We start from the raw sequence: 27553 nt of genomic DNA on the forward strand, positions 1-27553 counted from the left end.
TTACGGATCAATTTGTGAAGCACCTGGGGGTTCAAAGTGCTCACTATGCATCTAGATAAGTTCCTTGGGGCGTCTAGTTTCCAAAATGGGGTCACTTGTGGGGGAGCTCCAATTTTTAGGCACACGGGGGCTCTCCAAACGTGACATGGTGTCCGCTAAAGAGTGCAGCCAATTTTTGATTCAAAAAGTCAAATGGCGCTCCTTCCCTTCCAAGCCCTGCCGTGCGCCCAAACAGTAGTTTACCTCCACATATGAGGTATCAGCGTACTCAGGACAAATTGGACAACAACTTTCGTGGTTCAGTTTCTCCTTTTACCATTGGGAAAATAAAAAAATTGTTGCTAAAAGATAATTTTTGTGACTAAAAAGTTAAGTGTTCATTTTTTCCTTCCATGTTGCTTCTGCTGCTGTGAAGCACCTGAAGGGTTAATAAACTTCTTGAATGTGGTTTTGAGTACCTTGAGGGGTGCAGTTATTAGAATGGTGTCACTTTTGGGTATTTTCAGCCATATAGACCCCTCAAACTGACTTCAAATGTGAGGTGGTCCCTAAAAAAAATGGTTTTGTAAATTTCGTTGTAAAAATGACAAATCGCTGGTCAAATTTTAACCCTTATAACTTCCTAACAAAAAAAAATTTTGTTTCCAAAATTGTGCTGATGTAAAGTAAACATGTGGGAAATGTTATTTATTAACAATTTTGTGTCACATATCTCTCTGGTTTAACAGAATAAAAATTCAAAATGTGAAAATTGCGAAATTTTCAAAATTTTCGCCAAATTTCCGTTTTTATCACAAATAAACGCAGAATTTATTGACCTAAATTTACCACTAACATGAAGCCCAATATGTCACGAAAAAACAATCTCAGAACCGCTAGGATCCGTTGAAGCGTTCCTGAGTTATTACCTCATAAAGGGACACTGGTCAGAATTGCAAAAAACGGCAAGGTCTTTAAGGTCAAAATAGGCTGGGTCATGAAGGGGTTAAAAGGCTTTTACATTGCTTGATATTCTTGAGCTAACATTTCTGGGAAAGCGCTTTCACAATATTTATGCTGTGAACACAGGCTGCAGATTGCCCTATAAATGAGTGAAAAGCTCATTTGGTGGGTGATGCACTCTTTATGCTGGCTCAAAAGATCATCGTTTTCGACAGTGCATTGAACAGGACTTGTGCTATCGAGAGCAATGGCAGCCTATGTGGACTGAATGATCTATTGCTGATCGTTCAGTATGCATCTGAAGCTAGATTTACTTGTGCAAAGAGGCTATTAAATGACCTCCGTTCAACAAATATTTACCGATCAGCAGCCATTTTATTTGCATAATCATCAAAAGTAAACGCAAAAGGTTTCCCGTTATGAAGTTTTTTAACTGTGATACATAAGATCATAGATGCCATATATTATATCCAATATAAAAATTGCAAGAGTAAATATGTGGGATATGCAACAAGAAAAAAAAAGATTGCTTAACAGCTGAGAAACATTGTGCATGGCAACATAATGTATTGAGGGGCAGCAAAAAAATGTTGTAGAAATGCATGATAATAGTGATGGACGAACCCCTGGATGTTTGGGTCTAGCAGGTTCGACCGAACATTTAAAAAAGATTGGTTCGGGGGCTAGAACAGTATGCGAATCCAAACCCAGACCCCATTCAGATGAATGTGAGGCCCACACATTTTTTGCTTGCCACACAGCATAACAGTGCGGCAAACACTGCTTCTGATCTGTGGTAAGATTATTACCGCCGGTCAGAGAGCTGCCTGAGCCAGCAGCTGTGACTGTAAAAAGTTTACTGTTGGTCACGGAGGCCTTGGCCTGCTGTTGCTGATAACAGCAAGAGCATGCACCGCTGATGGGAGTATTCACCAGCCGCTGCCTGCGCAGTAAATAAATGCAATATTAAAAAAAAATGATGTGGGGTATGTTCTATTTTTGATAACCAGCACTTGCAAAACTGACAGCTGTTGGCTGCAACACTCAAATGCCAGCTTTATCATGGCTGGTTATTAAGAATAGAGGGGTTGTCACAACATTTTAAATAAATTTGAAAAACGGCATGGGGTCACCCCCATTTTTTGACAACCAAGCTAAAGCAGACCGCTGGGGGCTGGTAAAGGGCGATGGATATTGTCCTCCACAGCATAAATATAGCAGCCTTCAGCCGCTCCAGAGAAGGCTCATCTATTAGATGCACCAATTCTGACACTTTGCTTGGCTCTTCCCACTTGCCCTGTGGCAAAATAAAAAACAAATTTATACTCACCTTAAGCCCATTCCAATGAAGTCCTCATTCCCTGTAAAAATAGAAAATAATAATTAACCATGATACTCACCTTATGGCTAACCCCAATGCCCTTGACCATTATTAAAAAAAAAAAAGCAAAAATTAAAAAACATATCCCTCATCTGTCTGACATGGAAAGAATCCATACTGTCCCACTATTTAATCCATCTGTGCGACATTTGCTCTTCAGCATGAGTGGTAGCATCATGCCACCCTTTATGCTGAGAAGCAGGGGAGAATGAGCTGCAGTGAGCCTGCTCCTGAACTGCAGTGATCTCAGTGAGATCACTGCTAGTACCGTATGCAAAAGTCTCAATGTGTAGCCTTAGCTCAGTGAGTTTCCTGCAGTTTAACATGAGAAATTTGTTATAGTGAGCTGCGATGAACTCACTGAGCTCAGCGCTGTACAGTGAGATTTCTTCTCATGGTACTTGTGGTGATCTCACTGAGGTAACTGCAGTTCATCGGCACAGCTTACAGTGAAGTGAGCTGGGAACACAAAATAAGTGAGCTGCAGTAACCTCAATTACAGAGAGGCTGTGCTGACAGCACCTAATTATTCCATGGTTTTTAGCCTGGCTGATTGCACCATGGTCCCATCCAGGTTGTAAACTGTATATCACAGACATGGATTACGCCGTGGGACATCTTCACTTCGGACAGGTGAGGGATATAGTCGTTTATCATTTTTAGTTTATTTAGTTTTTTTTCCAGTGACCGGAGGTAAACTTTATATATATACGATCACAGCTGAGCACTCACGCTGTCTTTCGACAGCATGGGAACTGCGGTTCTCTGACCGGCAAGGATAATTTCCCGACAGATCAGAAGCGATGTTTCCGGCAATGCCAAGCACATGACAGTGTGACAAACACCCGGCGCCATACAATCTTGATAGCTTTCAGCTATCTCTCCCAGCTTTTCCATACGCAGAAGTGCCTGCTCTGCCAAGTTTTCCTGTGTTTTCTATGACAAAACTGCTGTCATACTTTCTGGCCGTGGCTTTTCTCACCAAGAATCGGATTCGAAAAAAGACAGTACAGATTCTTATCTTCCCCAACATCATCTGTTGGGAGAGAGTTGGGAAGTCCCTATATGCATTCCATAGGTTTCTGTGATCAGAATACCCCTTTAACATGCATTTACATTTTATCATCAGGGCACACTCAGCCTTACATTTATATATTGCCCTGACTTGAGTTGGATAGAATGTTGCCTTATTGTTTAGCAGCACTGAGGATTTGTAATCAAATGTGACCAGGGGCAACATCTACAAGGGGTGGATTTTACTGTACCTTTGTATTTTCTTTAGAGAGCACTCAGAATGAGGTTTCTTTCCCACATATTGTAAAACATAAACTCACAGTTATTTTTCATTTCAAATTAGCTTATGTCCAACTATGTGTGAGCACAAGATTAGAGACATTAGATAGCGAGCATTATTGGGTGTAATATTGATCTCTATGTAGCACTTTTGAGTATCATATGAATAACAGGTCATAAGTACAGTTTGCATCTTACCTTTTAAGGTGTTGCTATGCATACATTTTTTAAAATTTATAAAACGGTAAAATATTAATGCAAGTTATGCTACTATACCTGTTATATATTTTTTTTTACTTTGTCTATTGCTTTGGGTTTTCTGGATTCCAACATTTTATTGCAATTAAATACTTTTAATTTGCTGTTTTGGTGAAGCATCATGTTAAAGCACCACTCCAGGGTTTTTTATTTCAGTGTTGAAGTGGTACCACTAATGTACCATAAGTTCCCTGTACCTAATGTTATACTATCCAGCCACCGTCTTTAGTTGCTCTCGGTGCCCATCTTGAACTAAATCGCCATCTTGTTGTGACCGCAATTTCTGACTGACTGGAAGTCAGAGATAGAGGTCACATGCTCTCAATGTTAAGGTACCGTCACACATAACGATATCGTTAACGATATCATTGCTTTTTGTGACGTAGCAACGATATCGTTAACTAAATTGTTCTGTGTGACAGCGACCAACGATCAGGCCCCTGCTGGGAGATCGTTGGTCGCTGGGGAAAGTCCAGCACTTTATTTTGTAGCTGGATCTCCCGCTGACATCGCTGAATCGGCGTGTGTGACGCCGATTCAGCGATGTTGTCACTGGTAACCAGGGTAAACATCGGGTTACTAAGCGCGGCCCTGCGCTTAGTAACCCGATGTTTACCCTGGTTACCGTTGTAAATGTAAAAAAACAAACACTACATACTTACATTCCCGGTGTCTGGTCATGTCCCTCACCTTCAGCTTCCCGCACTGACTGGTGAGCGCCGGCAAACTGTAAAGCACAGCACAGCGGTGACGTCACAGCTGTACTTTACGGCCGGCGCTCAGTCAGTGCTGGAAGCTGAAGGCGAGGGACATGACCAGACCCCGGGAATGTAAGTATGTAGTGTTTGTTTTTTTACATTTACAACGGTAACCAGGGTAAACATTGGGTTACTAAGCGCAGCCCTGCGCTTAGTAACCCGATGTTTACCCTGGTTACCCGGGGACTTCGGGATCGTTGGTCGCTGGAGAGCGGTCTGTGTGACAGCTCTCCAGCGACCAAACAGCGACGCTGCAGCGATCGACATCGTTGTCGGTATCGCTGCAGCGTCGCTTAGTGTGACGGTACCTTTAGTCTATGAGAATATTTTTCTACCTTTATAGGCATATTGAGTAGTGACTTTCAACTCGCACATTAAACTGGTAGGTCACAACATGCTGAACACAACTGGAATGGTGCTGATAACAAAAGAAGATTTCGACTGGTAAATATATTGCTAAGGAAAGGTAACCATATTAGTGAAAACACTTAAGCAGAAAAATAAGTGTCTTTTCCTTAGGTTTTGACCTGTCATTTGGGCCCACTGATCACTGTTAGCATATCGTAAAAGCCGATCTATGTTGACATTAGTTGAAAAGCAGTTAAGGCAATGCCTGGTTCTTGATGCAAGAAAGGATATAATGGATGTTATTTTTCTTTGACTTGTGATTTTAAATGCACACATGACAGATGATAATGGAGGTACAGAACATTAATCTGTTTATCGTCTCCATTATATAAATATATAATGCATATACTGCAGAGGATTCAGTGTTCAGCTGAACAGATAGATAATGTCCATATACACTATTCATCAAGTCTAAATACTATGGAGACAAGTATATCTGATACATTTGTGTCACTGTTGGCATGCTTTTTCTATTTCAATATTTCTTCCATGTGTCCCTTTAGACATCTATGAAAAACCAGAGAGTTTATCTGGAAATTTTCAGAGTAAACTTTTTTCTTTTCTATCTATTATCTCAGAATTAGTGAATAAATATGACACAATAATAAAAACTCAAGAGATTTCTTTTTTTATGGTTCATTTCCTCTGATATATTTCGATGAATAGTTATACTTCACCTTGAAGCCACTTTTCAGAGTTTAATAAATATCCGTTCTTAAAGAAAAAGATTATGGTCAGACTTAACCATTTCGCTTTGGAGCTGCTATGATCATTACCTACAGGAGTGCATGAAATTTTCATACACTAGTCATCGGTTGAGATCAACAGGTTCTCATTTATAGAAGGATTGTGACTTTAAATCTTCAACAAAAAATATAATATTACCTTTTTTTTCTAAATGAATTGCGCATGTCACTATTGTTAGTTCACATTGTAATTTCTATTAAGATTTAAAATAACTCACATGCCAACATCAATAACAAAAACTGCCAAAAATAGAAATCTAACAAAATAATGAGCCATAAATACTTTGTTCTTTCAGGCAATGATTTATACATGTGTTTCTAAAGTCACAGTAACCTGTATAAATTTTTATGGTGTTGATGTTGAAAAGTGCTCTTGTTTAGGAGAGGTGAAGCATTTGTCTTGACGGGGGAACATGAGGATTGGAAATCTAGCAAACTGCCAATTTGGCATTGCTCGCTTCAACATAGAATACTATCTTTGGCTGCAGCAAGCCTTTCAGATGTTCACATTACAGAACTGTTGAGCCAGCAATTATCTGTTTAATGAGGTGTGGGTGGTAGAGGCATTTCAGGTAGTTGGACTGTTACCGTACAAATATTTGGAAGCTTATAGGAGGAATGCACTGAACATGTCCACTAGTTTTTGTAATATATTTCGACCTGAATCTTTAAACATGAAGAGACTAGATTTTGCTAGAAAATTGATTTTTAGATATTTTCATTTGAACTATAATTACACATCCAGGTAATGGGAAATGTATTTCGATGTTTGCAACTTGAATTTTTTTTACATCAGTCCGGGTTCAGTGAAGGTAATTTTTTTTCACGTTTACTTAAGAAATTTTACAAATGGATTGAACAACTGATGCTGAAAGTGTTTTACTTTAACTAGGATTTATAAACTTGAAGAATTTGTCAACACGTTGCAGATTTGTAGCAAAAATGTTTTTATTATAAATCAGTTCTGTATGTATAATTAGGGCTATTCCTTCAGCAAGTGTATGCGTTTCTACCTTAATTGGGATGGAAATAGAGAGAATTAACAGCTTTTTGCTAGTTTTTTCCAACAAAAGTTGAACATTTTTATACTTTTTGAATAATATCAAGTTGAGCATAAATCTTGTAATTTTTTTGACATATGTAAAGTCAGTTTCTACCAAGAATGGATGGGCTTGAGTCATTCTAATTTCAAACCAGTGGGTGTTGTCCCCTTCTGCAGCATGTTATCATCTTAAGGGCTCCTTTCCACTTGCTAGAAAAAAAGGTCAGATTTACGGACCGAAAAAAACGGATGTAACGTATGCGATTGTCATGCGAGTATCATGCGAGTGTCATGCGATTTTTTTATTGCAACATCCGTATGACATCCGTATTCTTGTCCGATTTTTACGCACGGGCCTCCTTTGAAAAGCCGGTAATTCAGCGCAGTGTACAGTAAAATCACACTGACAGGTTAGATTAGAGTAGATATATACACATAGAATTGGTATATATACATATATATATGTCAGGGAGACACATATATATTTATATTTAATACAGCGCTAGATAGCTTAAAAGCCGGTAATTCAATTGCCGGCTTTTGCTATCTCCTTCACAAACCCGACATGATATGAGACATGGTTTACATACAGTAAACCATCTCATAGCCCCTTTTTTTTGCATATTCCACACTACTAATGTTAGTAGTGTGTATGTGCAAAATTTGGGCGTTCTAGCTATTATATTTAATGGTTAAATCGCGGAAAAAAAATTCCTTCGCCAGAGTGGTAAAGCCAGTGACTGAGGGCAGGTATTAATAGCCTGGAGAGGATCCATGGTTATTGGCCCCCCCGGCTAAAAACATCTGCCCCCAGCCACCCCAGAAAAGGCACATCGGGAAGATGCGCCTATTCTGGCACCTGGCCACTCTCTTCCCATTCCCGTGCAGCAGTGAGATATGGGGTAATGAAGGGTTAATGTCACCCTGCTATTGTAAGGTGACATTAAGCCAGATTAATAATGGAGAGGCGTCAATTATGACACCTATCCATTATTAATCCAATTGTATGAAATGGTTAAAAAAACACACACACATTATTACAAAGTATTTTAATGAAATAAAGACACAGGTTTTTGTAATATTTTATTATCCTGGTAATCCACCTGAAGACCCTCGTTCTGTAAAAAGGTAAAATAAAAAAATAACAATATCCCATACCTTCCGATGATCAGTCTCGTCCCACGCTGTAAATCCATCTGAAGGGGTTAACTAATTTTACAAGCAGAATCTCTGCTAATGCAGCTGTTAAAAATCATTATTGCGCAAAAATATCTAATCAAGACTTAACCAGGTGCGTTATTCTTAAAAGAAAAATGTCATGATTTTCTGACGAAAGTATAGTGGTTTATTGAGTTATCCACCATCGCAACAAAAACATAAAAGGTAGATGAAACAATTACAAACAGAGTGTCCATGTGTAGATATCAGCGCTTCTCCTGTTACTCATCTTTAAAAGGTAGAATGGTAGAAGTCATCTGTCTGTGTGAAAGTCTGAAGTCATCATGGCATGGAGTAGCTAACAGCTGTTGTTCCTCGTGTCTTGTCCCATGTCCATGGAGAATGATGGTGAAGGAAGGGAGGTGACCGTCCCACGTGACAAAAAGCCCCCCACCCCCTCCTAAGAGACGTTTATATATGCTCAACACTGATCACGTGTTCCCTGTATATGGCGTTAACTTATACTCTGAGCTACATACACAGAAATAGCTTTGGATAATGTCAGCAAGAAACCATGTGCTCGGTACAGAATAATTAATATTTAACAATTCCCCCTTTTGAGGGTGACAGACATTGATTGGAACCCTCAAATTAAAATATTAATAAAATCTACTTTCTTCTTTGGCAAAATGATGTAATAAATAATATTATTAATAATAATATCGTTATATGTTCTCAATAATATAATGATATGTAAATTCATGTTATGGTAGGCCGTGACCAATATTCATATAAAATATATATTATACTTCCCTATATCTACTTGAAGCATCTCAGGTGTGATGTCATCTGATGTCATCTGGTCTTCATCTTGGTTCTTCTTCTTGGTTCTTTCAAACAATCTTTAATATGTCTTTTGCAATAGATGATAACATGTAGATATGTAGAGACCGTGTGTCATGTGTCAATCAAAGTCCATAAATTCAAATGTTGATAAGAAAACAATGTTCATAGATGAAATGAAGCTTTAATATCTGTGCAGTGTCACCTTTAGAAACCTGGACTTACATTGGCTCGCCTTGGAAATCATCTGGAATCCTCAAATCATCCGCACTGGTCTTGGGACAGGTGTGACGTCTTTGGTCAGCACAGCAAGGGTTACATTGACTCTTCCTTGCCAAACATAGCACCATAACCAGTCCTTAGTGCACAGGACACATGTCAGGGTTGTAGCGTCCTGACAATTACCTGAGTGTTCACCAGCTTTCATGGAAGTCTTACAGGTGATAGGAAACCACTGGAACGTAATAACACTGTTCATCTTTGATACTGTACTCATAGTCAGTGATGGATGCTGTAGTTGTTGTCAGTGGTGACATGTATTGTATTTGACACAGTCTATTACTCAGAAATCAGAGCATTGTTACCTTGTGGAACTTCTGGATAACGGCTTTTCTTCTTGCAACTTTTAAGAATCAATTGAATTTAGAAAAATGAAAAGTCTTTATTAACGTATCTCCGATATCTTGATTGAAGTCTTCATTCCCTATTCTATACCAAATCTGGTAATTTCCCTAACTTATAATATCACAGCGTACCATAGCAATCAATAATATCCATATAATTATTAAATGATATTAAAATGGAGTTTATATTTGGAAAAATAAAATAATAATAATAATAAATGATAGTATATTATTAACCATATTCTTCATGTGATTGGACATTTTTATGTCATAGGTGTAATTTCTTTTTGAACCCATAGATGTCAGTATGTCTTTTATGTAACAAGTGCTGATATTTAGTATTAAAACTTTATTAATTTATGTTCAGTAGACCAATAATATGTAAGTATGTATAGCCATGAACCAAAATAAGAATATATATATGAATAAATGAATGAATGAGTGAAAGAATTGTTGTATTTAACTCAGGAATTGAAACATTTCTTATATAATGAAACCATATGATCACTATATTTGATAAAGCAATATGCTTGTAGACATTACTCTATTAAATATTGATTTTTCCTTGATGAAAAATAAGAATGAAAAATAAAAATTGAAAGAAAAGTGGAAAAAAATGAAAAATAAAAATGAGAATAAAAAATAAAAATAAGAATAAGGCCTTTATATCTTGATGACAAATGCTGAGGTTATGTCTTAGTAACACATTCCCTTAATATTTTTGTAGATGTTGTCATAACCTTGGATTACCAAAATATTGAAATTATGCAGCTTTGCATAGAATACCCTTCATTAGAGAAAAAAAATGACTTTTATAATATTTATTGTTATTGTACCCAATAATACCTTATTCATATTTCTTCTTTATTAAAATGTGTGAAGAAGAGGTATTGATGAAATGTGATGATGTGATCAGGATCAAAAACACATTTCCCCCTTAATATCAAAAAATATTATTTTATGAAAAAATTAATTTGTAAAAACCCAAGTGAAAAATAATTATTTTTATAACTGTCATATCAACTTGTGCCATATATTTGTTTGAAGATGTATACTCATCTATGTAAATATAAAAAACACTGAAATATGAAAAAATTATCATTAGGAAAAAATGTTCTAAATGTAGGTTTCCTTGATAAACCATATTGATGTGTTATTGTACTTATTAAATAATAATAATAACTAAAGAAATATATGTTGCTTACATGTTGAATAATAATATTTAAATATATCTTAATATTCTAATAATTTAACTGAATCCTATTATTATTATTTTTTTTTTTTTTTTAAACACACAGTTGTTGGGTTTTTTTTTTTTTCTGACATACCATAAATCATGAGGCCTCAGTCAAACTGTGCATCCACATTCCACATTCCACATACCACGCTCTGGTCACTCTTACATTACATCTTATGTCAAATTCACTCAGCAGCTGCTCATATGTTCTCTCACCTGTCACTCAAACTGTGACACACATAGACGTTCACAATACATTTCACATACAAAGAATAAAAAACATGTATATTAACCCAAAATATTGTATCCTAATTATCAATCAATGCGCATTGTAATCTATTAAATTTAGTATTCTAATATTCCTTTGAATATTCCCCAAATATTATTTAACAGTATGTTTTAACCTATAGAAAGGACTCCTCCATTTACAAGAAACCCGAGTTGAATGTTTCAACACTATTTCGGTACAAGCCTGTAACTAAGACCCTTTGAATGTAAGGCTGAGGAAAATTCCTAAAATTAAAAACAAGGCTATATGATATTTCTTAACTCACATATGTCACACCATGCACCATGCAGTGGGAGGAAAAAAAAACACGTTTTAGATTATTACAGAAAGAAAATTTACATGTAGTACACACATTTTTAGGTTGTTAGATATATTATTTTAAGTGTTAAATATATATATATATAAATCATGCAGTTAATATAACTTCCTGTGTGAATAAGACATAAATTCATGAAACAGGTATTTTTTGTTCAATCCTCGCTTTGAAAGTAAAATTCTAAGGGAAATGAAAGATAAAGGTTAATTTCATATTTATTTCAAAACAAAATAATTTAAATATCTTATACATATGTATATATTTAATAAATGTATTTAATTGTAATTCTAAATATTTTTTACTGGAGTAAATTTTAATTATTTCACTATATAAATAAAAATGCAGTTAATATAATCTCTACTTATACAAATATGCTACAGTATTTACTGTATACTATATTAATATATGTAACTGCAGAATTATATTGAATAAAATAATTACATATTAATAAATAATACATTGTATAACTCATCATATAATATAATTACATATTTAGCCAATTCCTATCCCAAAATGTAACTCTCTGTCGATTATCTGAAATGCTGTATTTAGTAAGGTCAGTTTTAACCCTATGGACTCTTTGAAGAGCTGCTGTGATAATGGAGTGTTCAGCTGAGCTCCCCCTGGGATACTCACCTGCTTCCGTCTGTCAGTTTCCGCCATCTTTAGAGACAGATCTGAGCCTTCAGATTTTAAATCTTTCAGAGAAATTTCTTTAATAGACTCCTGAATCTTTTCATACGGTTTGTAACAAATATGTAATTTTCTTCGTACTTCATAGATTTGATTTTGGATCAGATTTGAAGATTTTGATTTTGGCTTTTGATAAGATTGAATTCTGACTGGTTTCAAAAACTTAGTAAAATGTGTTTTCCTTTCAAGATTCTCGTGTTTTCTAGAAAAATCAAGGGATTGGGCGCATTCGTATAAAGAATTTTTCTGTGTAGCAATTATACGAGATACAGGATTTAAGAATTTAAACTTGTTTACAAAACAATTTATCATGGATTGTTGATTCAAATTCGTACAGACCAATTTATAAATCCTTTCAAAAATGGACATGAATGTAAAAGTACATTCTTTCTGGCCAATCTTCAATTTTAGAAGAATATCAAGATCTGGATAATTTTCTTTTAATCCACAGAAAATCAAAATTCTTAATCTTTCTACATCAGTCATATTTTCATACTCCTCATTCTGCATTTCTAATGAATATCTTCTGATAAAAGTTACTGGCAGCCAAATTTTAAACAAATTATTTTTCTCCTGATTAGTCAAATCAAACTTATCAGCAAAACTTTCAAATATCTCTGAATTTCTGCACACATGGATTTTGTCATCATATGCAGGAATGGTTTTGCATAATTTTAGCAGAATTTTCCTAGATTTAGGTTGGAGTTGGGCCTCTGAGTCGTCTATTTTTAAGGGCAATGGTACATCTGTCCCTCGTAGATCATCTTTGTCAATTGTCATGTCTCCTTCACTTCCTCCATCTTGTTTTTCATTTTGTGTCACAAAGTCAATGTCACTTTGGGTGGTCATCGTCATCACAGATACGTGCGTCACATCTTTCTCACTCTTCCCATTACAGTCAATCTTGGGAACATCATTAGTTTCCTTAGAAATTCTTTCTACACTGTCTTTTTTGGACTTCTCTGTCACAAACTCGTTAAATACATAAACCATATGTAAAATATTTTTAAGTTGCTCTTTTTTTTTTTTCTTAGACATTAGCTTACAATCTAAATTCAAATTCGAATTCGCTATTCTGCATTCTGCAAATAAATTAGACCAAAATATTTCTAAGCTAGATCCGTACAAACTTACAAATTCTATCTGACTTGATTTAGCATATGAATTTATCAAATCCATTTGTCTTACCTTGAAATCTCAGCTTGTAATCCCTTTGCTTTTACAACGCTGGGCTCCGGACTTCAGCACGGCTATTTTTAGCACGTCTGTTCTTCAGCACTACCAGTGCTTGCTGTCAATCCGTACAACACCTGTTAGTCTCCGTCATTCGTAGGTTCTTGTGAGATCTTTGTGACTTGAAATTTTGAAGTGGAATTCCTGAATACTTGCACAATCTAGCGGAACTCTTCTGTCTTCCCCCGTGTGCAAGAAGAAGGAAATTCACGCAAAAATAGCACAAAAAATCAAAACTGGCTGGCTAGGCCAAATGTTAAAAATCATTATTGCGCAAAAATATCTAATCAAGACTTAACCAGGTGCGTTATTCTTAAAAGAAAAATGTCATGATTTTCTGACGAAAGTATAGTGGTTTATTGAGTTATCCACCATCGCAACAAAAACATAAAAGGTAGATGAAACAATTACAAACAGAGTGTCCATGTGTAGATATCAGCGCTTCTCCTGTTACTCATCTTTAAAAGGTAGAATGGTAGAAGTCATCTGTCTGTGTGAAAGTCTGAAGTCATCATGGCATGGAGTAGCTAACAGCTGTTGTTCCTCGTGTCTTGTCCCATGTCCATGGAGAATGATGGTGAAGGAAGGGAGGTGACCGTCCCACGTGACAAAAAGCCCCCCACCCCCTCCTAAGAGACGTTTATATATGCTCAACACTGATCACGTGTTCCCTGTATATGGCGTTAACTTATACTCTGAGCTACATACACAGAAATAGCTTTGGATAATGTCAGCAAGAAACCATGTGCTCGGTACAGAATAATTAATATTTAACAGCAGCTGTGCTCCTGCCTGTAAAACCCTGTGGAATGAATGGAATGTAGGTCAATGACCTGTAGAACTTTTCAGAATATTTTCCCACGCTCGAGTTCATATGAGGACTTCCAGCAGAGGGCGCATCCCGCAACTGAAGGTAACTACAGGTCATTGACCTACATTCCATTCATTCCACGGGGTTTTATAGGCAGGAGCACAGCTGCATTAGCAGAGCTAAAAATCGGATAGCACTCGCATGGTGCGAGTGCTGTGCGTTTTTTTTCTCGCACCCATTGACTTGCATTGGCAAGTCTTGTTTGAGAATCGCAGCAATACGCAGCTAAATTGGCAGCCTGATAAATCCCCAGCCAACAGGAAGCCTCACCCTGGCAGTATATATTAGCTCACACATACACATAATAGACAGGTCATGTGACTGACAGCTGCCGTATTTCCTATATGGTGCATTTGTTGCTCTTGTAGTTTGTCTGCTTATTAATCAGATTTTTCTTTTTGAAGGATAATACCAGACTTGTGTGTGCTTTAGGGAGAGTTTCATGTGTCAAGTTGTGTGTGTTGAGTTGCGTGTGGCGACCTGCATGTAACGACTTTTGTGAGATGAGTTTTGTGTGGTGACATGTGTGTAGCAACATTTTGTGTGTCGAGTTGCATGTGACAGGTTAGTGTAGCAAGTTGTGTGCAGCAAGTTTTGCGCATGGCGAGTTTTGCGCATAGCGAGTATTATGTTTGTTTTGAGCATGTGCAAGTTTTGTGTGAAGCAACTTTTGCATGTGTTGCAACTTTTGTGCATGTGGTAATTTTACCACGTGAGCCTAGTTTTGCATGTGGCAAGTTTTGCATGTGGCGAATTTTGCGCGTGGCGAGTTTTGAGCGGTGACTTTTGTGTTTTGACTTTTATGTGGCGAGGTTGGTGTATGTGTGGTGAAATGTGTGCTGAGGGTGATATGTGTTCAAGCATGTGGTAGTGTGTGGCGCATTTTGCGTGTGTGTTCATATCCCCGTGTGTGGTGAGTATCCCATGTCGGGGCCCCTCCTTATCAACTGTATGGTATATACTCTTTGGCGCCATTGCTCTCATTCTTTAAGTCCCCCTTGTTCTGATCTGGCAGCTGTCAATTAGCCTCCAACACTTTTCCTTTCACTTTTTCCCCATTATGTAGATAGGGGCAAAATTGTTTGGTGAATTGGAAAGCGTGGGGTTAAAATTTCACCTCACGACTTAGCCTATGATGCTCTCGGGGTCCAGACATGTGACTGTGCAAAATTTTGTGGCTGTAGCTGCGACGGTGCAGATCCCAATCTCGGACATACACACATACATACACACACACATTCAGCTTTATATATTAGATTAACACATTTAAAGGGGTGGTTATGGCACAAAATCAACAAATATATTAAACAGTGAAAATACAGCAAATTTGGCTACACGGAATATTTGCACAATTCTAACTGCACATTCCTCTTCTTATTTTTACTACTAAACAGTAGTATCATCAAAGGCTTTTTTGGTCCTAGCGTGTTGACCGTAAGTGTCTCACCGCTCTATCAGCCCCATAACCGTCATGACTCCCTTTCACTATCTAGGCAATATGAACCATGATCCTAACGGGAGTATAACTTGTGTTTTATACTTTTACATTTCCACTCTAGTATGCTAAACGCGTGGTCCGAAGTTAAGATTTATTTTAATCCTAAATGTCTGTTTATTTAATGTCCTAATGTAATCTCTTTTCTATTAACTTTAATTAAAAAGTCGCTTTTGTTGCCTTCTTTTGCTTGCTGCTTTTCTTTTTACTTTCTGTTTGATGACACCTTGTTTGAAACCCTCATTGCATGCTGGTATACTCAAACAAAACGTTATCAGTGGGGCAGAAACTGCAGTCACTGCCACAACACCTGTCCTCGTCCTGAAATTAAGTATCAACATCAGTGAAAAGGACTGAGCTAGTCCCTGCTTTGCTGTGCGTGTGTCAGTTGTCAACTGAGACATATGCTCATTGGGATCTTGTCACTGTGCAATATTCTTTTTGATGCACAGTGACAGTGCACTTGCTGGCTCTGATGAAAAGTGACAAGCTGGCAAGAGAGCACACTGTCAGTTCTCATTGTAAGGAGAAAACCAAGAGTGTAGAAATCATAGATGCACGAGGGATTTTTTTTTTCCAGGATGAGTTGTTCTTTTGAGTGACACCATTAATTTTATCACATAGCATACTGGAAAATGGGGAAAATAAAATTGAGAGCAGTGAAATTGCAAAAATAAAAACCACAATTCTGACATTGTTTTTTAGGAAATGTTTTTATGGTGAAAATTATATAATAAAGATGGCCTGACAATATGAATTTCCTCATTAGTACAATTACAGTGATTACAAACGTACACAGTTTTTTAAATTATATTAGATGTAAAAAAAAAATCAGAAGCTTTTGAAAAGAAACATTTTGGATTCTGTTGCTATTTTCCAAAACCTGTAACACTTTCATTTTTTGGTTGTAAGAGTTCTGTGAGGGCTTATTTTGAGTGAGCTGAAAGAGCATTTTTATCAATGCCATTTCTGCTAGATATGACATATTGATCGCTTCTTTCAGCATTTTTTGTGGTTTTGCGATGACCAATATGTTGCAATTTTTTGTTTTTAATTTTGTTAATTATTTTTATATTTTGGTAAGTCAGACTTTTCTGGACGCGGTACTACCACATATAAGTATGTTTTTATTTTTTTATTACGTATCTTTATTTTCAATGAAGAGAAGGGGGATAATTTGAACTTTTAGGTCATTTTTTTTATTCTTTTCATATTCTTTAAAACTTGTTTTTACTTTTTACAGTATTTATCAGTTCTCGTGGAGGATTTGTACCTGCGATCATATGATCCCTCGTACTATATATGACAATACTGCTGCATATAGTAAAATCATACTTACAAGGAGAAACAAGAGTTTTCTTGGGTAATAAAGGTAAAAAAGTCAAAATTTATTGAAAGTTCACATTACATATCATAGACAGTTTTCAGAAGAGAATCAGATAAAGTGATACATGTGCAGACACAATACCAGGGTAACCAGGAGCCACCAGCAGCATTTGCCCATTAGTGCAAAACAGTCCATTTACTCAATAAGGTGTAGCACCGGTAAGTAGCCTTGCCCGAACTAGATCTTATGTATATAGTAACAAAAGGGTATATATAATATACCCTATAGGGCCGACACACACTTACCACGGGCAGACGCTGGAGGGGACCTGGGCCGGATGTAGAAAAAGCCCGACGCGCGTTTCGCGTCTCCAATAGACCGCTTTCTCAAGATATAGTAAAATCATGGTCTCTTTTTAAGTCTAGCCACAGGGTTGGTTTCAAATGAGTTCTTTGATGACAAGCATGGAGGCCTTCAACAGACACTCAGCTGTAATAGCATCCCATCAGCACCCTGCTGTCGCATATGGGAGCACTGATGGGTGCATAGAATGACGCCATGCCAGAGATCTAGTTCGAGTTTAACATTGGCATTTAACAAGTTAACAGTCATTGGTGAAGCTCTAATCCACCTGCAGTTGTTAGCGGCAGGTCTTGGTTGCAACATACAAACATTATCTGCCAGGTAAAGGGTGAGCTCAACTCATGAGGTCACTCCATACATGCGCTATTGACTTGTGCGGTATTTCTACGGCGGATGTCAGTAAGGGGTTAAACAAAGTAGCGTGCTACATATGTATTTTGGTATGCTAGTTTTGCTTTTATTCTTTTAAATCTGAAGAGACAACTTCAATAATTTCTTATGTCCTATAATTGATTATAAGCTTATATGATTCATCAATCCCATATCTAACATGCAAACTTGCAAATACTAGCAGCAAATGGTACAATTTATCTCAAAAAACATTTGACAGAATATCTTGCATGATGGTACAGAGCAAAAATAAAACCTTTAGGGTACCGTCACACAGTGGCATTTTGATCGCTACGACGGCACGATCCGTGACATTCCAGCGATATATCCGTGACGTTCCAGCGATCTCGCTGTGTCTGACACGCTCCTGCGATCAGGGACCCTGCTGAGAATCGTACGTCGTAGCAGATCGTTTGAAACTTTCTTTCGTCGTCTAGTGTCCCGCTGTGGCGGCATGATCGCATGGTGTAACAAAGGTGTGTACGATGTTGTATACGATGTGCACATAGTAACCAACGGCTTCTACATCGCACATACGTCATGAAATTATCGCTCCAGCGTCGTACATTGCAAAGTGTGACAGCAGTCTACAACGCTGGAGCGATATTGTTACGATGCTGGAGCGTCACGGATCGTGCCGTCGTAGTGATCAAAATGCCACTGTATGACGGTACCCTAAGTCTTTATTCCATTTGTTCTTACTATACACATAATGCATTACAACAAAGGATTGCTAATCTACAGTGATCTAAGTTTCTTTGCAGTGTTCTCTTTGATCATTTCACACATTTCATTCACAATATGGGCCTCCTGTTTTGAGATTTGCAGTTTGGTTAGCCAGTCAACGCAACAGATACAGTCCGAGAACAATATTGAATTTGTAATTACTTGATTACTCAAAATTTGAATTGTGCGAATCAAATCAATATGAATACAATTTGTGTCAACTCTTTGGGTATTTGCTGGATTCGGCAAATTTGAAGAATCTGTGAATCTTTTTACGTGAATTTCCAAAAGTGTGAACTTTTATTTTAAACAATGCAGAAAATTTAATCAGCCAGAGAAGACTGATATGACCTTGGGAATAACCTGATAGTTTTCTCAATAATGCCCTGCAGTTATCACATCTCAAAGTATAGCACAGCCTCTCGTAGCCTATCTAAAAGCCAAGGCAGGGAATGCAACCATCTGTTTAGTGAGAGGACGTCACAGCTTAGCATTAGGTTAGCAATAGAAATAAGTTGAAAAAGCCAAAAAACACTGAATATAATGTACAGATAGTGTGCGTGACAAAACAGCAGTGAAGAATAGTTACTTATCATCTGTTTATCAATAGCCAAATATGTGAAAGTCACTTTGATATTACTGATTGTGTTAATGAACTTAAAAGGAGTTACATACCGTGCTCAAAATATCACACATGTCTTTTTTTCAGCTAAATTGGAATATTTGCAGTTTGCAGCACAGTTATTCATTGCCAATCAATTTTTTTTTTTTAGAAAAATTCACTGGGGCTAGCAAATTCGACTTTCAAAGATTTTATCATTTCTATTCAAAGTGTATTTAGTCATAATTTCAATATATTTTAGGCATTTGAATGTTGAAAGATGAGCTTAAAGGTATTCACTGGCGCCTCTCACATATTGGGTACTGAGATGCTCTGATAACATTGCATCAATTATATCATGCCAGGGTTTGTGCGTGACCAGCAGGTATTCTGCACCTGTCTTCTTCATTGGAAATTGGTGTGATCACGATACCTGCTCATAAAATGGATATGTTCTGGAAAGCAATCATCAGTGCAGCTTCATCCGCTCCTATCACCTGTGGTTGTAGAAATGAGAGGTGTTCAAGTACTCCTTAAAATAATCAGCATAATTGTATTGTGGCCACGGTAAACAACCCGGTTCTGATAGGAAGACTCTTGCATTTATAGTCTACATTCATATTCTCATAATATAATTTATGTAAAACAACTGTAAAACTAATTAATTGACGCGTGGTAATAAGGAAATTATTTGTTTTGGATAGTTTATGCAGTAGTATTTACAAAATGTCATATTCTAACCTATAAGGCTTTTTGTACTAGTTTGGGTTTCAAAGAGGAGCATGATGGTAATGTTTATGTCTTATTCGACAAACCTAAGCCTTAAAGAGTACAAATGATTATTTATTTTATTCTCAATTCTCTCTGATTGGGCGGGCTGTATCAGGACTATAATTCATTGTAATGTAATCCCACATCTGCATCTCTCTCTAAGGCCGGTGTCTCACTTACCATATGAAAAATCGGTCCGATTCTCTCGGCCGAGAGTCGCACAAGTGTTCGCCGTATGGTCATCCGTGTGTAATCCGTTTCCAATGCAATGATGCGATTTCCTTGCATCTAAGTATCCGTATGACATCCGTATGGGTTTTACATTTCTCACTGCTTTTCTTCATTGAATTTGCGAAAAATATGTGCATATTTCTCACAAGTCACACTGATGGTCCGTGTGGTGTCTGATTTTTTTCTTGCACCCATAGACTTGCATTGGCAAGACTCGGCATATATACGCGTACAGCATGCTGGGATTTCACTAGCACATAGAATACGCGCAAGGAAAAAAACAGTGATGGGAGCTGCCCATAGATTAGCACTAGTCCGAGTGCTATGCGATGTTTTTTCGGATAGCACTCATCCGTATTATATGCTAAGCGTGACTCTGGCCTATGGAAGAGAGAAACTGCAACTCCATTCCCCTTCTCCCTCTCTTTCCTGTCTAGTATTGAAGCGATTGTAGTACTTTCTTCTGCAAAAATGTGTTTCTTTTAATCGGGGTAGTACACTTTGGCTTCCACTAGTAAAATAATAAATCTTTTTCTTGGATACATTAAAAAAGTATTTCCATACGGAAGAAAAAATTACGCATTTCTGGCTCTAAATACACCCTTAGTCGTAGTTAGCTCTAGAAATGTGGCAGTTATTTCTACTGTATGGGAATACTTTTATAACTCATTCACACCATGGCCATTTTTCATTTTATTTTCATTTTTTTCCTCCCCTTTTTCCAAGAGCTACAACTTTTTTTTCTATCATTATAGCCATACAAGGAGGAAAATTCCAAGTGCGTTGAAATTGCAAAAAAAAGGGAAATTTCACAATTGTTTTTTGAGTTTTTTATTTACCATGTTCACTGCATGGTAAAACTGACCAGAAAATATGATTTTTCAGGTCGGTATGAGTGCAAAGATATCAAATATATATAGTTTTTTATTTATTTGAATTGTGAAAAAAATAGAAATTTCTAAGAACACATTTTTTGCTTTTGTCACCATATTGAAGACCCGTAACAATTTCATTTTTCAGGATACAGGACTGTGTCTGTTAGGGCTGGCGGAACGCACCAAATAATAAAGAGGTAGATATGAGGTGCGTTCGCAGCCCGGGGCCCACCGTGCAGAGATGGTACCTGCTGCTGAGTAATGGCGGATGGACACTTACTCACACGTGGGTTAGACTTCACCCAGTGTGTATGGAAGCCAACTCTGTTGCTACACAGAGTTGCCAAAATATGCTGCGCCCTGTTAGCAGTCACAGTGTGCAGGTGCAAGACACTAGTGGGTTCCCTATGAATCACCCTCACTAAAATGGTGATTGGACTCGCTCTGACCCTCGGTGGTTTTTGAGCCTGCGCCTGAGGATGCCCCGAGTCAGATGCAGAGTCCAAGCAGAAATTCCCACCCTACCCTGGCAGGCTGTCAGGAAAGCACACTGATTGCGCACGGTGCCATAAAGATGGGCACTGCAAAAGGCACTGTAAAGTGTGCTACATGTGCAGGTAGCACTGTTGGGCACTAGATAGCTTCCACCATTCCACCAGCAGTCAAAACACAAGGAATGGGAATGATTAAGGAGCTTTAATCCATCGACAGTCATTCATCTACACACACATTATCAAGTTTATACTAGCGCAGGGCCGTGTGGCCATGCAAACCTTTTATAGAGGGAGCTCTCCGGGACCTTCCTAGTGGTCCAATAGGAGCTGCTATAGGACCTGAGCATGTGACCCCTGACCTCCAATGAGAGGTCATCCCTTGGGCATGCTCAGTAGAGGAAAAGCAGGACTTAGTCCCATGAGCGTCTGCTCACCGCTGAACAGTGCTGGTTACAATGGCCCAGCCTGGAAGGGCAGCAGTAACCAAGTGCACAGTATCTGCCTTAAACAGATGCTGGGACTGATGTCTCTGCTGAGTAGGCTCCACTGCGGCTGGAGAAGAATGGGAGACCACAGCAGAGGTGGTACGAGATTCCCCCAGTGCAGCAGTGGGAACTTGACACCTAACAGTGTCAGGGCTTGTTTTTTGCACCCTGAGCTCACATTTTTAACGATACTATTTGGTATTATACACAATGTTTTGATTACTTCTTATTGCATTTTATTGCATGTCTCAGCAGCCAAAAAAATGATATTCTGGCATTTGATCCTCTTTTCGCTATGCCATTTCCTGATTGGATTAATTTATTTTATATTTTGACAGATTGGGCTTTTAAGAATGCAGCAAAACCAAATACGTGTGTCTTTTTTATTTTTTTATTTTTAAGAGGTCAAAAGAAGAGTGGTTAGATCTTTTGCATTTTTTTTCTTTTTATATTTAATTTTTTTTTTCACTTTTCACTAAATTTCATAGTCCCTTTAGGGAACTTGAAGCTGTTACTGTCCGATCACTTTTGCTATACATAAAAGTACATGAACAATGCTATATATAGCAGAAATTAATATTTCTTATGAACACTGGCCATGGGCTGGCATTTACAGGAGGATCGTAATGACAGGCACGGGCGTCTTCAGCAGACCCTCAGCTGTCATGACAACCCATCAGCACCCCTTAATCATGACAGGAGGTGCCAGGGGGAGTGTGGAGCGAGGTGCACCCCTGTCGGCATGTGCTATATGCCACTGTCAGAGATTTTATCAGTTTAACAGCTTAACAGGCTCAGGAAGAGCTCCACTCCATGGCTGTTAAAGGCATGATGACTGACAAAATCAGCTGTCCTGTGCGGGGGGGAATGATGCCTACTTGGCTTACAAGTCTGCCTCAAAGTCAGGGAGCAAGCATATGATGTAATATTATGGTATATGAAGGCATATGACATTAGCCCCAGTGGTGGCTAGTAACTTAAACTTAAATATCTATGTTTTTTGAAAATGGAAAGGAATTTTTAATAACAAGAAATTTGCAAAGTTGCTTGTTTTTACACTGTTTCATGAAGATTTTTGTTTTGGGGGAAACGGGACAGATGAGTTTCTGAATATTTAAAGGAAACTACAGGCAGGAAGAATGTAAAGAAAGGCCGTTGAAAGATGAGAAAAATTTCATTTACTATTTGTGATATATCACAAACCTTCATACATTGACATGTATTCCTGATATGCAGTATAAAAAAAAGCACGTTACAAAAAAGTATAAATATACCAGGCTCAAACATTCTCTTTTTTTAACTCATCCACCTAATGTGAAGATATACAGTATAGTCTAGCACTGTTTATGTAATGTATTGCTGGTATGGTTGTTTTAAGGATTAATTAACCCACTATCTACCAATGTCCTTTTTTGGGATGCCTAATCTTTTGCTTCTAGCAACTAAGATTTTATAATTGTTATAATTAGGTCCAATTATGTTTGTGTTGTGTTTGTAAAATGAATGTTTTCAAAGTAGGAAATCATGTCATTGTCATTTTTAGTTGAATATTGGGACGCCCTTTTCTGAAAAATCCGTAAAATGAAAATTTCTAATTTGGCAAGTAATGGGTTAGCTGCTAGATTACAGAAAATGTCCTAATTTTTTTTTAGTTTCTTCCAGGATCAATATTCCTGTTACAAGACAGCACTGTGTCCTTCGAATAAGTGACACACAGAAAGAAAGATAAATGAAGAATAACTATACCTCAGAGAGCAGCAGATATTTCAGGCAATCATAACTAATTACTTTTTAAAATGAGCTGAGTGGGATGAGAAATATCACATCTTCCCCAAAGCTTTAACCTTAAGAATGAGCAAAAAATGTGTACAAATAATTTAAGAAGAAGATATCATGGCATAATTCTATAACACCCAGCTCTGTTTGGGGATGAATTGACTGAAAATGTGATACATTTTTTACTTAATAATGGCTTTGAGGATTACAGTCCAGTGAATTGTGTTTTAAACATCAATAAGAGGTTTACCAGCCTCTACAATGTCAGGTTTCATTCAATTTAATTTCATGATACTGGAGGTCTTAATTGGCATTGAACTTAGTAAATGATGAGTTGGGCAACCATCTATAGCGCTCTCCATTCACTTCAGTGGGAGTTTTGAAAATAAGAATGAGAATAATCTTGCACCCTTTATCCCGTGCCATCTCAAGATAGGGATCAGGAACATTTGTTCTTGATGTGTTTTTCCCCAAGCTTTTCTCTTGGTTCAACATATCCTAAGATTTTGGGTCTCAAGTTACTATTTTTTTAAAGAAATATGATTTTGAAATACTCTGTAATAAGATGTCTATCTTTTTTCTAGCTTGTTACAAAATGTTGATGAATTTGATTAGTGAAAAATTGAAGTTCTGCATTCACCATTTGTTTATGGAATAGGAATACGTAATCATAGAAGTTTTAAGACATCATACTTAGTGCCTTTTTCATAGAGGATAAATAATGTATAGGGGAAAAAAAACAATAAGATCTGCTGTAACATTATAAATCAGAAGTGACCGAATCTCTACAGGATTCATTTGTTGACTAGCTTGTTTCCCTATATTGGATAGAGTCCTATTATTGTCAATGTCAACCTTTCTTCTTCACATAGTTCGAATGTTGGTGCTATTATAAGTAGTGCAAATATGGAAGATTTACAATCAAAAGGAGATAGGCACTTCCATCCGGATGGATGTTTTACTGAAGGGAAGTGCCAATCTCCTTTTGCTCATTTTAATTGTCACTGTTCCTTACCAGCATAACCTGGCACCCGCCGCTTTCACGTTCCTTACCAGCATGACCTGGCACCCGCCGCTTTCACGTTCCTTACCAGCATGACCTGGCACCCGCCGCTTTCACGTTCCTTACCAGCATGACCTGGCACCCGCCACTTTCACGTTTCACCAGCAATTCTGTTGATCAACAGGCATGGTGAGCTTTGTTTCTTTCTCTGTGTTATAGAAGTTTTATAATTTAGATTGCTAACAAATTTTAGATAAATATCAGACAAATGATACAGGCAGAGGTCGTAAAACACAAAGTACAGTGAATCAAGATGGCACAGAAATCATAGTGAGCTTTCGATAAAGTCCAGCATATAGTCCTAAATGGTATGTCAAAAATGCCAGAATGACTACTTTCAAGGTTATTTTGTGATATTGTATACTGTAGAACTGAATATAAAAAAAATGCTATAAAAGTATCTCTTTAACCACTTAAGGACAGGATAATTTTTAATTTCTGTGCTGGGATCCAAGAAGTATCATTTCTCCTTGTGGAGAGTGACATATTAAGCATGTCAAGATGAAAGCCGCAATGCTCCTCTGGGAAATATGCAAATTGTCTCTTCAGGGAGGAAGAGGACTAGAACTCTAGTGCCACCTATTGGAAGTAGCAATTCTTGCTGTCAATGTCGACCCTTTAACGAGCCTTGTCACATGACTTAGGATAAAAGCCAAACCAGAATCTCAGTTTGCAGACACTGTGTTTCGGGGTACTGCCCCTCGTCAGTGCAAAGCGGAGATCTGGTTTCCTTTCATTTTGTGTTCCCCTTCAGCCGAGAGCCATATCTTTTTTATTTTTCCATTTACATGACTGTTTGAAGGCTTGTTTTTCAGGAAGGGGTCAAAGTTTTGAATTACACTATTTACTTTACTATATGATGTAATGGGACAAAGTTCAATTGTGGTGAAATTGGTGAAAAAAAAGCCCTCTCAATTCCTCCATTGTTTTGTGGGTTTTGATTTTGCAGCATTCATTGTGCTGTAAATATGAAATGGAAACGTGGTTCTTTAGGTCATCACAATTACAAAAATACTAAGCTTGTTATTATTTAATATTTTAACGCTTAAAAAAAAGAAATGTTTTTTTCAGAATCAACATAATTTTTTTTATAAACCTATATGAGGGCTTGTTAAGTAAAGCTGCAGTTTTACTAGTACTATTTGGGTGTCCTTAAGATGTTTAAATATCTTTTTATTACATTTTTGGGGAAGGACAGTGACAGAAAAAAAAAATTAAAATTTTATTTTTTTCTTTTAGAGCATAACTATTGGTAGATTTCATCAGTGCAGGCAATCCCAAATTTTTTTTGTATTATTTACATATTGCTATTAACATTTTGGAAATATTAAAGTGATTTAAATTTTAATGTTTTTGGTATTTGTTTACATTCTTACATAGCTTCATTTGGGGACTTGAACCTGTTATCAATTACTCGCATTTAGTATTGCAAAACATGGCAAAAATATGGCCTTTAGTTATCCCTCGGCTGCAAGGGCAACCAATGATCACCCCACAATAGCATTGAGATGGGTGTCGATGGACATCAGAAGTGACAAACACTGTACTGGAAGCTTTCTAACTGGTGCTGCCACACTGAAAAAGCAAACTACAACCATATCCGTTACTGTCGAGAACTGGCTATGCACCAGAAATGGCATGATCCATGCATTGACGGCTCCTGTCCACCACACATGAATAGTGGCCGTTGCCAAGGAGTTAAGAAGTTTCTAAAAAAAACAATATTGTAAGTAGTTGTAGTCATATAGTTTGTTCTAAAAAGTGTCTTCTTTATTCTGGAAACCACACCACTCTTGGTATTTTATCTTCTTTCTATTAATGTGAATAGAGCTGAGATCAAATATCAGAAACATCATTGACCAAAGAGGGTCATTCTTCCAAGCCAATATTTTTTTACTTTTTAGACAACAAAAATGCCTACTTGTTTACAATTTTATTTATCTTTGTCTTTTTATCTTTCTTTTTATTCATTTATTATAACTTCTACATGATTTCTGAACCTTCTTGAAGAAAAGGTCTTCTCTATTACGCTAGTCTTTTAAATTAGCATATCACATTTGTGGATGAAAAATCCAGAGCTTGTTATTTATACACCAGCCCAGACAATGAATGTACTTGTTAATTGTAGACATAGATAACTGCCATTCTCAGTTACAAATCCTTTATATTTTGCTTTCAGCTTCTCATTTAGGAGAGCTAATTACACAGCACAAACATATGCAGGATTCTTCTATTCTCTCAGCTAGATGAGGGCATTTAAGGAGACATAACTTTCGCTTCGAAAACTAATTGATGAGAAAAAAAAGGGAGACAGACTGCATGGGTGGTCCCAGAAAGGAAGATTAATAGAGTAGTTTTTCTAGGCCCTATATGATGTACTGTCAAGGACAACTTGTCTACTTGGAACATACTGACAGTGAATCTAAAAAAAAATCCTGTATCACTTGTGCTATCAAGACACAAAATTCTGGTAACATGACTTTTATAGATACTTAACTTCATTTTCCATTTCGGAAGTATATTTAGCATTCTGTAATACACAGGTACTCTCAATATTTAGATGTGATAATTCCATATAAGAAGAAAACAATTTTGTTTTAAAACGTTCAGATATTTCAGAAACAATTTCTTAAATGACATTTCTCACTGCAGTTATACTTTACTGACTGGGAACACATTTAATCATTTTGATGTAAAATGTGTATATGTTTTATGCAATTATTTTTTCATCTAAATTATTAATAAATAACCATTAAATGATTTCTCATTCTTTTTTTCTTTTTGCCTGCCCTACAAATTACCATACATTTTTAAAAATTTTTCCATCTACATAGCAAAATGAGGCCTTTTATTTTTGTGTGCCGA

At 37.1% G+C, this 27553-nt stretch overlaps 1 protein-coding gene and 1 long non-coding RNA gene across 5 annotated transcripts in view; one reads left to right on the forward strand and one right to left on the reverse strand.

Annotated features, from left to right (window-relative positions):
* The window catches only part of RBMS3 (RNA binding motif single stranded interacting protein 3), a 983638-nt gene that overhangs the window by 146367 nt on the left and 809718 nt on the right, over positions 1–27553 (forward strand). The gene's annotated exons all lie outside the window — the stretch shown is intronic.
* Positions 8151–13990, reverse strand: LOC138642088 (uncharacterized). Its single transcript, XR_011313995.1, has 2 exons — positions 13176–13990; positions 8151–11474 (listed from the first exon to the last, which is right to left on the reverse strand). It is a non-coding gene; the product is annotated as an uncharacterized lncRNA (long non-coding RNA).

This window comes from Ranitomeya imitator, chromosome 6 (genome assembly GCF_032444005.1).
Source record: "Ranitomeya imitator isolate aRanImi1 chromosome 6, aRanImi1.pri, whole genome shotgun sequence".
NCBI lineage: Eukaryota > Metazoa > Chordata > Amphibia > Anura > Dendrobatidae > Ranitomeya > Ranitomeya imitator.